At 40.9% G+C, this 15,618-nt stretch overlaps 1 protein-coding gene across 9 annotated transcripts in view; it reads left to right on the forward strand.

The window, feature by feature from the left end:
• prdm16 (PR domain containing 16) overlaps positions 1–15,618 on the forward strand; it is a 177,798-nt gene that overhangs the window by 136,245 nt on the left and 25,935 nt on the right. The window lies entirely within an intron of this gene.

Here is a 15,618-nt window from a genome sequence, read left to right on the forward strand (position 1 = left end):
GAAACTCTAATCAAATTGGATCTCCCAATCTACAAATTCTTGTTTTGCCACGTTCTGTAAGATGATTTTTTTATATCACTTATGCTGATGATATACTCTGTGTATGCATAGCTAAGTTATCATTCAGCTCGTCACCAAATAAAGCTTGATCCACTGTGGAAATAAAGCATGCATGCTTTAAGGCCTTAGATAATTTTATAATGTCTTTCTCAGGTTTCAGGTCTTTCCAAAAAGTCGGACCTAAGAGATGACAAATCAAGAGTATATGCAAAGCCAAACATCTGAACATGTTACGTCTGACGGACTGTGACTCTGACGCCTTGTTTTGGGATTATGACATGCAGGCCAGAGAAGTGTGTGGGTGTATGTGTGTGTGACATTAAAGTTTAAAAGTTTAAAACTCAGTTTTAAGGCTAAGCAATCTCATTCCCCCACAGTATATCACACAAGTATATATTCACACACCCGAGGTCACAATCCAAATTCTATGACTTGTTGGCCTTTCTCCCAAATGAAGCATTCCACGGATCAGCAAGCCCATCAGCCTACCCCCTCCTCCTCTTTGCTCAAATCTCAGCAATTACATTTGACATGTAACATCAATAATCTCATTTATTTTCATGCCCCCTCTCTTTCTCTTATCCAACCAACTACACACACGCAGGTACACAAATACACAGAAGGGTCTGCTCACTCGCATTCTCTTATCTTTGTCTGCAGGAAATGTGAGCCACGCAGCATTCGATAAAAACAATTTTTTGCACCATTGATCCCACAGCACTTGTTTCTCCCTCCTCTTTTTTTCTCCTTCTCCTGGTACACCTCTATGAAAATGGTATTTCTGGAGGTTTTGTTGTTAACGGGTGAAGTAAATGTTAGGAGATGGCTGCATTTTATAAAGAGCAGCAGGGGAAAGACTGCGACGATTCATACTGAGATGAAATGAATTGCCAGAGGAGAAACCCACCATGGTGGAGACACTGGTGGAGAGGGGTCACTCACATAGGCTACGTTAACTGTACACACACACAAATCACATGCACGTTCAGTGTGTATGTGTGTGCGCTTGTAGGTATGAGAGAATAGGCGCCTGTACACATCTGTTTGTGCCTGTGTTTTCATGTGGACCCTGTTGGTATTGTCTCCACTGAGTAGAGAAGCCATGCAGGCTCAGCGGGTGCCACTTTCAGCTCCCTCCACCGCAGTGCCACAGATCAATATAGCTAAAGTCACCCACCTCTACACACTTGGCCTCTGTAATCATTCCCTTCGCTGTGTTCTGCTTCATTCCCTCCATCGGCTAGGTTGTTGTTTATCCTATTATAGCCCTAATTGCCATGCTTATGGTAACCTTTCTTCAGCTTGCTACCCCCTGCACCAAACTAATGGGTAATGGCACAGGAGGGCTAATGCAACCAAGCTAATTTGGCTGGGCTTATATGCCCACATGGACACCTCAGTCTAGCTCAATGCCCACGTCCATCATTCTCTCACTGTTTTTTTCCCTCTCTTTCTCTATGTGGCTTTCCTTCTTTCACAACTAGCTAGCATTAGCACTCGGTGGGCCGTGTGGCTGGGAAGCAGGTTGTGGCTAATGAGTTACCTCAGCGCTCTCAGTGCTATGGCTTTTTAATTAGTGTCGCAGTGCTAAGTGTCCCACATGGACCCTTCCCAAGTCCCCTTTCTTGTCATCCATCACCCATTCCTTTTGTTTGCCTTTCATTTACATATATGCACCAACCCCAAATTAGCTAGTGGCTCGTTAATTGGATGTGTGGGGAAGTAAATGGATGGTGGTATAGAGGGGTAGAGGTGCAGTCAACATGTTTACCTCCTAAATACCCCCCAGGACCACTGAGCTCCAGCACGCAGGGAGGTCATTGTGAATACGCCCCTCAGGCTAAAAAGATCTGTTGTGTTGTTTGGAGTAATTAGTACAACTAACTAGCTCAAGCCCACGTAAAGAGAGATATACTCTACATTCACACACACATATACATACATACAAAAGTTGTTTATAGAAATGAATTGCATTTAGTTGATTTTATCATGAAGGCAAAATGGATGCAAATGTATGTTCATGACACCTTGAAGTACTGAAATACTGCCAAAACAAATGCAAAGACAAATACAGTTGCTGGGACTGAAGGCAATGTTTTTTTTCTATATTCAGGATGAGTTTACCCTGTTCTTTCATGCCATCAAATTAAAATACTTTAAATTGACTTTAAAGTCTATCAAATTAAGTCTCCTATGCTTGTATTGACTCATTTTAGCTGAACTGATCGATAGTTTGTCAATAATAGATAATGATTCCTAAGTGCTGAGCGATGACACGTGGCACCATAAATGTCCTCAGTGTTATTGATCATACTCAAACAGCCTAACAGATCAGCTTATATTTACTGACATTAGTTTAATTCATTTCACTGTAGTTGGGTGAAAGCCTTTTTATCAAATTTACAACTTTTCAGGGACTCATTATAAAAACAAAACATGAAGTTTTGTTCTAGCAGCTGCTTGATTTAAAGGCATTATCAGTTATTCAGATGTAAACAAGAGGGTCACCTCACAACCAAAACTCAAAACACACAGAATATCTCTTATCACTTTTATATTGATGGCAAGGTTGTGTATCTATATGTGACCATACATGTAATTTCTATGGTTAAAATTATTATTGACTGGACTTTCAAAACAAAACATGTTGAGGCTTAAAGAGGCTTGTTTATTCTTTCTACGATCACTCCACTACACATATACTTGAGCACGTCCCTGCATTAAATACAAAATACATTGTGTCTATCATATTTTCATTCAATCAACCTTTAAACAGTACAATGTATAGTCTTAGTAATGTGTTATGCCCTTTTCCGCTTTTTTTTTGTGTTTGAAGTCTTGTCCACATGACTGTATCAAACAGCCTCACTGTGTGAGGTATATTGTTGTGTTTGTTCCCAATGTTGATTGGCCAATTATGCCTGATTGTGTTCCTTGAGGGAAGCATTCTCCAAGAGTTGTTAGTGAATGGCCAAATTATGCCTTAGCTTTTAATGTGACCATGGGGAGCCCAGGACCACTCCAAAAAGTTTTCGTGGTCTTTGCAAAGCCGCACGTAATTTTGTTTTGTGACAGCGTTATTAGTCAAAGGATAGTTTGAAAGTCATTGTTATTTGCTAGGATGCCGTGGGCCGTTTGAGCGATAATGAGAAGTTTACAGGTGGGAGTTAAAGTTGGATATGCGCCCTTTCTAACCCCTCTGTACCCAGCCTAACTCTGTATATCTAACTGTGACTGCATGCTGTAGTTCTCATGTCATTTACTTTACCTGCACTAAAATTAATGATATATAATGAACGTATACATGCGCACATGTACTATATGCAATCACAACCACACATATTTACTGTATGCCCATTAAGAGTAGAAAAAAAGAAGCTCAGTTTGATGTTGGGTTGCTGCCTGTGTTCTTATGCCACAGTGGTATTAGGAGTCTCTAGATATGCTGCAAGCAAATCTCTAATGTTGGTTGGCGCTGCGTTGTGCAGGGCAGATGAATGGAACTGAATGCTCACCGGCAGCTACAGAGAGGGTGTGTGTGTGCACGTGTGAGTATGTGGGTGTGTGATGAGCTGTAAAGAAAAGGATGTAGTCTGCCGTGTTTGAAGCAGTAATTGAGCAATATGTTGTGTCACCCCGCAGTAATCCTGCTCCATCTCCTCACTCTGTGCGAGTGTGTGTGTGTGTGTGTGTGTGTGTGTGTGTGTGTGTGTATGTGTGTGAATATACGTGTGTGTGATTGATGACACTACTAATGGTGTGTCTAAACACTGGCAGCCCAGTTATCTCTTATCTGACAGAGAGGAGAAGGCTTGTGTCAACAGCTGCTCCTCCTCATTTATCTCTCTCAGTCTTTTCCTCCTCTCTTCTTCCTGCCCTTTTTTTTCTTTCTCATAAATTAAAAGCTTGCCCAGTGTTTGCTTATTATGTTTTATTATTGCTGATTTCCATTTATTTGCCCATTGTGCAACTAATAATTACATCAAATATTGATCAACCTGTTGTTTTGTCACCTAAACGATTAATTAAAAATATGGTTTAATTGACTAATGGCTTCAGGCCCCTGTGCGTGTTTTCCTGCAAATTTCCTGTTGTTTTAGTGCCACAGTCCTCTGCCGTTTCTTCCTTCCTCCCTCCATCCTTTAATTTATCCAACAGCTGCAGTTTCCAATAGCGTCAAGGCCATAGGAGATAGGAAGGCCCTCAAGCCACTTTGTGCAGCTCCACTGTGGGCCCCATCTCTGCCATGGGCCTCAATCACCTTAATGCGCCCGTTTAACCATTAGCTTCTCTGAGGGGGGCCCATATCCATCCATCCCTCCATATATCCCGTCATACATTAAAGGGCAGATTGATAGCCATCAGCCAGGCCTTGGCCACTGACACACTCTTAATATTGTGTCTAACACAAACCATATGGCTGCAGGGCTCTTCTGCAACACACGCACACACACATGATACACTCACACATTGCTACTCTCAGCCTATTCTACCACTTGCCGCTCTGTCAGGAGAGGGGATGAGCGTTCTTAATTAAAAGTTGGATATATGGGCCTCTGGTTGGAGGTGGTCAAGCAGGATCCATTACCTTCAAAGTGGGCCCCTCCAGAGCCAGAGTTAGGATACAGGCTTAAGATGATGAGATGGGGGATGGGGCTGGGTGTGTGGTGAGTCTGTCTGTGCCGCATACTGAGTCAAAACTAAAATTAAGGATAGGAAAGAAAAGGAGTATTAGAAGTAGTAATGGCGGTTTGAGCATGAGGTGGTAGCTGTAAAGCTAGCGCTGAGCCCGGCTCAGGCCAGGAGGTGTGAGCCATGATCTCAATAGCTGTATTGTGTTCACACTTGAACGGGGGCCAAAAACCCTGTGAAATATCAGAGCAGAGAGAGGGAGAAAGAAGTGTGGAAATGAAACAATGGTTTACACAACAGCGAAATGGGTCTTTTCCTCTGTTTCTCGCCGGCAGGCCCAACACTCAGAGAGTAAGCTTTATTGGCCCCCCTGTCCTGGCTAGTCTCAGCCAGTAGGGCAGAAGACAGGAGAGCCAGACATAGAGGCTAGTGTTGGACTGAGACATATGCAGACCTATGTTCAGCAGCCACACACAGTGCGCTGATGAGAACACACACATGAGAGTTATCCTTTGGTAGAGATGAGAATAGCCAGATATTCCTCTAATCCTGTTCGAGCAGAGCAACACGTCTCATAGCATCACGTACGCCTCCATGACTCGAGCTAATCCTTCTGGGCATAGCACCTCTCGCCACAACCACCAGACAGAGTAGTCAAAAGTTACAAGTTGTTTTATTTTTCCTTTTTACTTCCCCCTTTTACAAAAAAAGTATTTAAAACAATAATAACGTGCAACACCAATAATCAATTAGGCTTTGTCTTGCCTTTGTGTTTTGCATTTCCATTTCATGTTGTTTTGATGCATCTACAGTTGTTGCTGGTAATGATTTGTACATTTAACAATTATTCCTTTTGGAAAAATAGCTTTATCCTAAGTTCATCTCTCATGTCCATGTTAATGCCTGTCTCTTTGTGTTATTTGGACTGAATATAGCAGTGTATTTCATTCTCTGGACTTTATTTTATTATTATATTCATAGCAGCAGGTTTTGTTTTTGAATGGTGGGAGGCCTTGTATTGCAGAATGAGCTTGTATATTCCAAGACAGGATTGTATTATGGTTGGTTTTAGCTTTAATTTTGCTAGGCAGTCTGTCTACAGTTTTTATGCTAGAGATAGTCAACCCAAAACGTGTCCAGTTATCCGAGGAGTTGCACATGGTACGTGTTTTGCTGTCATACAAAATGCCACAGAAATGCTCCAGACAGAGTCATCTACAGTATAAAGCAGCCAAGAACTGAGCTGTCACATTTTAATTTTTAAATGTATAAAAAAAACAGAAGGTTTTAGTTGAATGTTTTTACTTTATTTTATTTACCACCAATTAACTTAATTTAAAACTGTTGTTTGTGTGGGGAAACTATATATACACATTAACATCATTCTAAATATTCCTTTCGTCTTTAAAGTTTTTATCTAAAACTAGGTCTCTACTAGTTTTTATTTAGCCTATACAAGGTCTCTTATTCTAATTAGGAAAAGTTTGATTCTAGAGTAAATCTTTATTTGGCTGAGGAGTAAAGCCTGCTCTCGCTACAGGTGAAGAGGAGAAGTAAGAAGGTGGTGAGAGGAGCAAGCTTAGGATGGCCGTTACAGTAAACGAAGAGCTCAGCTCAGATGGTTCCAATAAGTCCCAGGCCTGCAACCACAGGGGTTCTGCCACACGCTGTTCTGACCAATTTACTGCACTATCCATTTTTGGGCTTTCAAATTCAAACCTCCTGCCCAGGTGCATGTATGGGTGATGATGGGGTGAGAAAGAGAGAGGAAGACTAAAAGACAAAAAGAATGAGGAATGCATGAGTGCCTATCACTCTCTTGCTGGCTCTCTCCGGTTTGAATGTACCTCACAGAGTTTACTTGCTGTCCTGACAACTTATTGATCTCATAACACATAAGGACGTCGCAGCTTTCTACAATGCAGGGACCAAATGAAATTTCCCAAACAAAAGGAATTTAAACAACATGGTTGGAGATAGAAGTGACACCTTCTGCTTTGTGTCAGTCTCCTTCTCTGTGATTCAAGGAATCAGGTAGTTGGTGGGAAAAATGCTGAGGAACATTAATTTGATACTGAGCAGGAACTGACATCCAGAGGGAAACATTCTCTTTCAGTTCATATTGGAAACCCCTGTTGTCTGGTTTAGCTCACTAGAAATATGATTGTAAATTGATAGTTTTTGTCACTGCGTTTCTTTGTCTCTCATTGTCTGCTTCCCTCTCCCACCATCATTCTCCATTGGATCATAAAAGCAAATGTTGTTGAAGGAAGTATTCCTTTATTTGGGTGTTAATAAATAATTGATAGCGTTACATGCTCTACAAATTTGCACCGAGCACCACTTCCCTATTTGTGTTTGCACGGTTCCAGGAATTGTCCCATTCTGTGTTTCACTTCCGATGTCAGTCGATAGAGTGCAGGTCAAGTTGTGTCAGTGTTGAATGCAAGCTTCCTTGCCTCATTATTATTTGCCATTATTCTTGGCATGGATGCATTAGACTTGATTGATTTAGTTGCTTTGCTTGAACGCAGGGAATTTTATTTTGGATCCCCACTATTTGAAAACTTGGAAAAGAGAAAGCTACGATTGCTGATAGGCAATAATTTAATTTTGAGGTCCATATTTTACTCTCCTCATTTTGATGTGTCATTAAGTAAATGTCTTGTGTTTTAAATATTTCCAGGATGGCTTGTTGAAATGTATAGATTCTTGGTGTGGAGGCTATGCTCCAAATGACGCAAGTAGTACAAAACACATTCATTGTGTGCTGCAATGGTATAAAAAAACACATTGTGATTTTGCTCTAGAAAACATGTGTGAAATATGAAAATTCACAGTTAAGAAAAACTCAGTTATAATTCAGTATATGTATATGTGTTTGTAGGTTTATGTGTGTCTGTGTGTGTGGACTCTTCTCAAGAGACAAGCCCAGCGGCACCATCAAACATTAGTCCCTGTAGCCAATAAACAACCACTTTGCTCACTGTGCGTTCCTTCCAGCCAATAAACACATACTGGACTAAATTTGTACTACTCTGCCTCCATCTCAGTTAATATTCAACCAGTTAACTCACTTTGTTCTCCCCTTGAGCCTGTTAACAATTATTTTAGCTAATTTTAAAAAGTGAACGATGTTCTTCATTCATCGCATGATTTCTTTGACAGAGGCCGGTATGAGAACATGTTTCCTCAGTGTGGCTCTCAGTTCAGTGTGTCTAGCTGTTAGCCTTCAAACACCACGGACAGAGTGTGTGACCCTGATGTACTGTTCATATATTTCCCCATTTACACTGCACCTGCTTCACTATAATGAGCCAATATATCTGCTCACTAATTGCCCTAAATACATATCATAAAGCCCGGCCTGTAAAAGGCTGTCCAACAGTAAAACAGACATGGCATGATGGTAACCTGTGTGCACACACACATATACACTCATACACTGAACACATCACACATACATAAAAACACACATGTACGAAGGCAAAAAAGTTGTGCATATACACCTGCACGTATACACACAACACATATAAGATGGCATACACAAGCATGTGCAGTCGTACACATACATACACTCTTACACACACTCAACTAGCCTTTTAACAAGGGGCTGTAAATAACACAAAGCCATTTCATTAACGAGGTCCAGCCTGAACACTCACTGCCTCTCTGCATTTAAAATGAGTGCACACTTCCTGTTTAAAGTTACCCTAACCTGGCAACCCAGCACATGGCAACCTGCTCATTCAGATGAGCTGCAGGGGGTGCGGAGGTGGACATGGTGGTGTGATGCTAAAAATAACACAATGTGACAGCAAATATGTAATCACTGGCTTCACACATGAAAAAAGCCCCTCTCCTTTTTCAATTAGACATATTAGCAACCCAAATTTGAAAAATGGGTTCACAATAGTCACATAATTTTAAAAGCCGAATTGATGTCTGGCCTCCTGCTGCTGGAAAAAAGGTAGCAGAGAGTGAAAAACATATGTAGCTACTGACTGTATGTAAAAATAACTGTCATGACTGCAGGGTAACTTAACAGGAAAAGAAGTCAAAATATATTGAAACCTCTTAATATAATAATCCATAGTAGTTGGTATTATTATATAGTCAGGTAATAATATATGTGACTCACAAACTTCATTATGTTATAACTACATAATCTAGAAACTAAAAAACACAACACACACAACACTATCTAGTGATTATTATATTATCAGATACTACAAAACTTATTATCATTCTGTCTGTCTCTGTGCGTATAATGCCTACCAAATTCAACAATTCTAAAATTAAATCATGATTATAAATCGCCACATTTAGCCTATTACACATTTAGCTACATGGGAACTGTTGTTCAAGTCTCACTTAACGGGAAAAGTTAAAAGCGTCAAACTCTAAACAAAATGAGATCTGACTTTACAATGATTTGTGAGTGTGGGAGAGAGACACTGGAACTTTTCACAAGCTGTTTTCAGTGTGGCAAATGCACAATCGCAACAAATGATAGCTGTGTGACGGTGACTGTAGAGACGCTGATTTAAGAGAAGTAAGTTGGGTCATTAGCGAGCCGGGCCACATTCTCACACTCACAATGCATGTAGACACACACACACACTCACACACACTCACACACTACAACCCAGATGGCTTTTACAAGGCCCCAGGCCCTCCCTGGTCTGCCTGCCTGGTTTTTAATTATGTCGATGGCTGCCCGGCCCAGATAAAATGGGTCACATTTAACACGCCTTCACTCACCTTCACACACACACACACACACACACACACACACACACACACCACTTACACTCACACACTGCAAACACACACTCCAACACCTTGCATACATATTACTAGTGATACAATGAACACAAGGTACAGACACACGCCGTTTTACAGTATTCACTTGTGCCTTTGACAGAGACAACATGTGATAGTCAACACAAGAGTTCTTACACACACACTCACTTTTATCGCGGAAAAGTGAGTGTGTGTGTCCGTGTGTGTGGATTTACATTCTGTTTCCTCTTTAGTTTTCATTAGGTTGCCAGACATGGCTACACAGGTGTACTATTACCAGCATCAGTAATTGGACTTACACACACACACACACACACACACACACACACACACACACACACACACACACACAGATACACACTCACACACACATACATTTTTAAAGGCCCAATCTATACTCACAGTATGGCTCCCCCTGATGAAACACTTTGGCTCTGCCACTGATTCTCTTTATTTTGGACTCAACATATTTTTACTGAAAATATTTGAAATCTTAAATTTTCATTCAAGCATGTGTAAGTGACAGCTAAATCTGTAAGTTAAAGATTCCAATGGTTTGAACTGAATCTTTGAGCATGTTTATTAATAAAAGTGACATTGTCAGAACAATTTGATGGGCTAAGACAGTTGACGTGCATACGTCTTCCCACATTTAAGCTGTCTGAAGAACACATTTAAATAATATTTGAATGTAACTTGCATTTTGCTGGACAAACAAATTCTTGGCTTCTATATTTGACAGTTACTTTAGGCTTTTGGTAATGTAGCGTGAATGGAGTTTGGTATCTTTTTGTGTATATACAGTACATGCATAAAAAGTCAGGAATGAGGAAATGTGGTGGTAACAGAAAGAGAGGAAAAGGAAATGTATAGTATCAAAAGAAGGACTCTTGTAAGATGTGCAAGTGCAGCATTAACACCAACTCATTCTGCAAGAGCTTGTGTCTGTTTAAATCTCTGGATTGTCTGGGAAAATGTGGATTAGAGTCATGCTTGACAAATACTGTCAACTTCACCATCAGAGCAGTGCTGAAAAGCATGGATTGATAAATGTTACACTCGTGTCGAAATATGATTTTGAACGAAGTGAAATGAACTGAAGCCTTATCAAGGAATATATCAACTCCCCTGCATCTCTTCTGGTTTGCGGTTTCTCCCACATCAATTTAGCATTTTTTGACATAGTGTAACACTGCAATTTGTGCTTGCATGTATTTTGCATGCTGTTTTCTGTGGGCTCATATAAAGGTCAGTAAGATTTTGAGTTTGTGATGATGATGCAACATGTTCTGATTATATATAGCATTTTGTAAACCTGTAAAAAAAAAACAATTTAGTGTTTAGTGTATTTAGCATGAGTAAAGTAAAAGCAAAGTAAAGTTTGAGCACAAATTATATCATCAGTGAGGTTAGACTGAGAAATAAGAAATGCCTTTGTTAACATCTGAGTGCAAATTTACAGCAAACACTTGGAGTCTTTGTTATAACTTCATCATGAATAGAAACACATTTTTTACACATTTTATTTAGAAATGCTCAGACTTTTTCTTTAACTACAAATCTTTTCATGCACAAACTTAAATATCTCGTGTTTACAAAGAGTGATATCAAAACCACAGGCTTTGAACGTCATTTCAGAAGGTCAAGATCTTTTTGAGCCCATAGTTTTCTCCGACTCTTCATCCTTCTTACGTATACTCCACATGTACTCACATACTCACATCCACAAACACCCTCCTAGGTTTACTAACATGCATGAAGAATTAAGAGTTAGACAGTTTTATCACTTTATGTGTGCATGTTTCCTCCTTCATCTTACTGTTCATCCTCTAGGGTTTCACTTCCCCCCCCACCCCCACATCATCATCACCAAGAGACAGTGAAGTTAATAAAATATGAATAATCTCCCTTTGTCTCTATTTCTGTTTGTCTTTTATTCTCTGTCTTTTCCCTTCCTGCTCCAAGAGAAGTTTTTTTTGACAGGACCCCTTGTGTTCCTGTCCACCTCTCACCTCCACACACACACACAAATTCAGACACACACTCATTTAGACTGTTGAGTGATGTGGCAGGGTAGGGTCATCTCTGCAGGCCCCCATCCATCACACACGGGAGCATGCACACAAACACACACACACACACACACACACACACACACACACACACACACACACATAAATGTGCACAAACACATCGAAGGCTGTGGGGATCTGTACTCTGTCAGCCGCTTTATTAGTCCGTCTGTGTGTTTGTGTGTGTGTGCGTGCATGTTAAGGGGCCTCCCAAATGGAAACAGACCCTTCTCCAGAAAGGATACACACTCTCACACACACTTCTTTATTTCTTGTTAGACGTCCTGCACCTTAATTTGCAACACCTCTAACAACCAGCTCCGCAGCCCACTTCACAGCCACTCAATCTTTCACTGTCACTGCTCTGTTTCCATGACTGGCCCTCACGCTGGAGTAAATCTGAGTGTGTGTGTGTGTGTGTATTTGCTTGTAATTCTTACTCGCTCTACCATTTTTATATTCCGTTTTTGTATATGTATGTCAGTAGAGCTGCAGAGAGGAGAGGGAAGTTTAATTTCAACATCTGCTATTATACCTGGAGAGATTTCATTCTAGGCTGCCCCCTAGCTGCTTCAAGGAGAAGTGCACCCCCCTCTTTTTACTCCTTGTCTCTCTCTGCTTGTCTTTCTCTACAGTTTCACATATTCATTATCTAAATAGATAAAAAGCAAGATCCATATTGAAAGGCAGTCAGCCGCTTATTTGTTGCTCTTCCTCTTTTAAACAACCTTTTTTTATCTGTCAGCCACTTTCCCAGGACATGAGTGGGGGGACCAGGGGAGGGTTAGGCATCTCTACATATTCAAAGTGCTGTCCACATGCAGAAAAAACATTCAATGCAGAGAATTCTTCAGCAAACTTTTATTGGTCAAGAGTCTCCTTCTCTATGTGTCTTTGTGTGATAATCTCTTGACTACCTGAATCCAAAAAAGATGTGTGTGGTAGATTTTTACCTTGATGAAGGGTCGTGACTTTTGCTTGTCTTGATACCCTCTGATGTGAAAAAGGCTAAACAATATTTTGTCATTATGCTAAAGCATGTATTACAAAAAACAAAAACAAACCTTTGTCTATTTCCTGCCAAGTAAAACATCAGTCAGTTTTGAAACAACAAAAATATTGAATAGTATAAAAACAACTACTCTCCTCTCTATCACAGGCTCATAGTCAAATACATGCAAACTAGGGTGTGTTCACACATCCAAACCCAGGGCAGGGCAACAAAGCACTAAAATCACGCTTCATAAAAATACTCCCTTAGAGACACATAATAACCTAGCAGTTATGTCTCACATGCTGTAAGTCTGCTTCTATCTACATCTCACATCAAAATCACAATCACCACTGCGCTCCTGAGCTGCCATTTCCATTTTCTGCCCTCTGTCAAACAGAAAATAATATGTACCTTGTCACCAACGTCTACCCGTGCAGGCAACTTTCCTCTACTAATTCAGCCCTGCACGCCACACACATCCGTCAGATATAACTGGCGGAGGAGAGGGCATGCCGAGACATCCATTAAAGGTTCCTAGCTGTCAAAGGTTCCCCTTTGTGTTGTGAGGAGCGATATAAGTGTCGTGCTCTTATCAGAGCTTCCTGTGGAGTTTGCTCTGCATCCTGTCCACTCAGAGCTGCTTCTCTTTCACTGAAGTCTGATTGTGTCTGTGCATACGTGCACGTGTTGGTACATGTGCGTGTGTGCTGTCATGTGAGTCATTTTCAAATGGTGTTTAATCAAATAAAACTATAGATCAAGCTCTGAAAGGAAATGTCTCAAAATGTATTCTTAGTAATTCGGAGATACTGAAGTGAATTCACTTCGATTCTCTTATTTTCATATGTTTTGCCATCATTTGTTCAGTTATAATACCATTTTGCTCACTGAGATCTAGAAACACAGCGAAATTTCTACAATGTAGTGTGATGAGGCAAGAAACACAAGCAGCCCAATTATCAGATCCAGGACAATAATCCTTCTTTGTATGGGCAAACTGTGTTCACTCACAACAACAGCTTTGTAGGTTAAAGTTGAAACAGGAAGTCAATCTCTAAACTGTGATGGATGTTTAGAATGGAAGGTTTGGGCAAAAACTGTTTGTCTTCATTTTCTCTTCCAAATAAATTTGGCTAACCATCAGGTTTTGTTTGTTGATTGTCTGACTGCTGGTGTTTCTTGCCCTGTCAAACTTATTCTTAACATCCCCAGGTTGTAGCAATTAACATGATGAAAATAATTTTATTCGTACTGATAGGAATGATCGCCTCAACTATAAAAATTGATGCTCTTTGAAATAAACCAGACGTACCCTTTACTTGTGGAGAGGAAGGAGGTTCTCAGACACAGGAGATCAGTAAATTGGTTTGGTCAGTTAGGTTAGAAGTGAAATGTTGATCTGCCCAGATGAACAGATTAAGGAGAACAAGTGGATAAATGAAGACATGGCAAATTTATCAATGAGTCAGTGCAAGGTGGTTATTGTTAGACATTAATATTCAAACAGCATTCCTGATATCTTTAGTGTCCCAGTTTCTGTTTCTAGCCTTTCTAGATCCTTAGTGGCAAACTTTAAGCAGCCTGGTTTGCTTTGTTTTGTTGAAACCCTTTTTGCACGTGGAGCTGATGATTTCCTCCCCCCATGACGCAGGGAGGGTGGAAGAATGAAAAAGAAAGGTAAATAAACAAACAATCAGCCGCGGGCTTGTTCTGGTTCTCCTTCTCTGTTGCACCTCATTTGAAGCCTTATAAATCAGGCTTCCACCCGGAGACAGGGTGTTAGCAGGCCTCCCAGACAACACACACACACACGAGCATACAAAAACGCACAACACACACGGGTCTGCTGCTCATTAAGGCCATGATCAGACCCATGGGTGTGTGTACAGGAGAAGGGGGGAACCAAAATATGTGTGCATACTGCTATACCCAATATGTAGGCATGGCAGTGTTCATACATCTGAGAGTCAGTCTGTGCAGTTCCCCACCTCCCTTCCCACACCTATTCCCCCTAAAAAAAAGAAATAATCCCACTTTGACTCCACCTGGATCTCAGCTTTTCTCCATGTGTTCATAAAACATGTACAATACCTGTCGCAGCTCCCTGGCAAGACCGTGACAAGTGCACTCTGACTCCACCGCCTGCAGAAAAGATATTGGGCGGAATCATAGGTGTGTAGGAGGGGGTATGCCTGGTTAGTTTTCAGTGACTGTTTTCACACATAAAATAAAGGCCTGGACTCGATCAAGCCGAGTGTTTAAACTGTAAACTGGAAGCAGAAGAGGCAGTTGTGGAGTGTGAGGAATGGATAAGATTAAGTTTTTATTTATGAGCTCTTCCAGTAGACATTGTTACATTACTTTCTTCTGAGTATCTCAGTGTGAATTATAGAAAATACATAACATGAACTGCTTTGAACAGTCTCTTTTCCCACTCTCAGTCAGCAAATACATTTACATAAGCAGTAGCCACAGTTTTTCTTTCAGGCTTGTGAAACAAGGTTTTTAAACATAGGTCAAGGTTTTGATTATTTTAGCAAAGGCAATAACAGGCATTGTTATTCTAAAGCAGGTACATTTAGTGAAGAGGGTAAACTTGCACCTTGGCACAAAAGTACATTTCTGTTACCTCAAGCTGTGAACTCAACCAGTGCGCACATGCATTCACCTAAAACGGTTGCCGTATTTATACAAACAAGTACATGCCAGTTCTTCCACACCTCCAACCAGGCCCATTGCATATTTACTCACCAAACTTGGCACCTGCACCCCCACCCACGAAAATACACCTTCTGCACGGCCTCACCCAGACAACAAGAACATGACCATTCACAATTTACGAGCTGGGGTGGGGGGGGGGGGTACACGAATGTGCCTTTAGAAAAGCAGCCAGTTAGAGGGGTTCACGAACTTTGCACATCTAAAAACGTCATACGGCTTGTTGGTTCTTCTCCATCACACCTCGATTTCCTTCAGCAGACATTTGACTGTGATTAGGAGTGCAGAGAGTCAAGCTAGAGGTCAGCGCTGAACGCAGACCGGGCTGATTGGGAG

This window comes from Micropterus salmoides, unplaced genomic scaffold, assembly GCF_014851395.1.
Source record: "Micropterus salmoides isolate LMB-PRFRI ecotype aquatic unplaced genomic scaffold, ASM1485139v1 Ms_hic_scaffold_16, whole genome shotgun sequence".
In the NCBI taxonomy this organism is placed as follows: domain Eukaryota; kingdom Metazoa; phylum Chordata; class Actinopteri; order Centrarchiformes; family Centrarchidae; genus Micropterus; species Micropterus salmoides.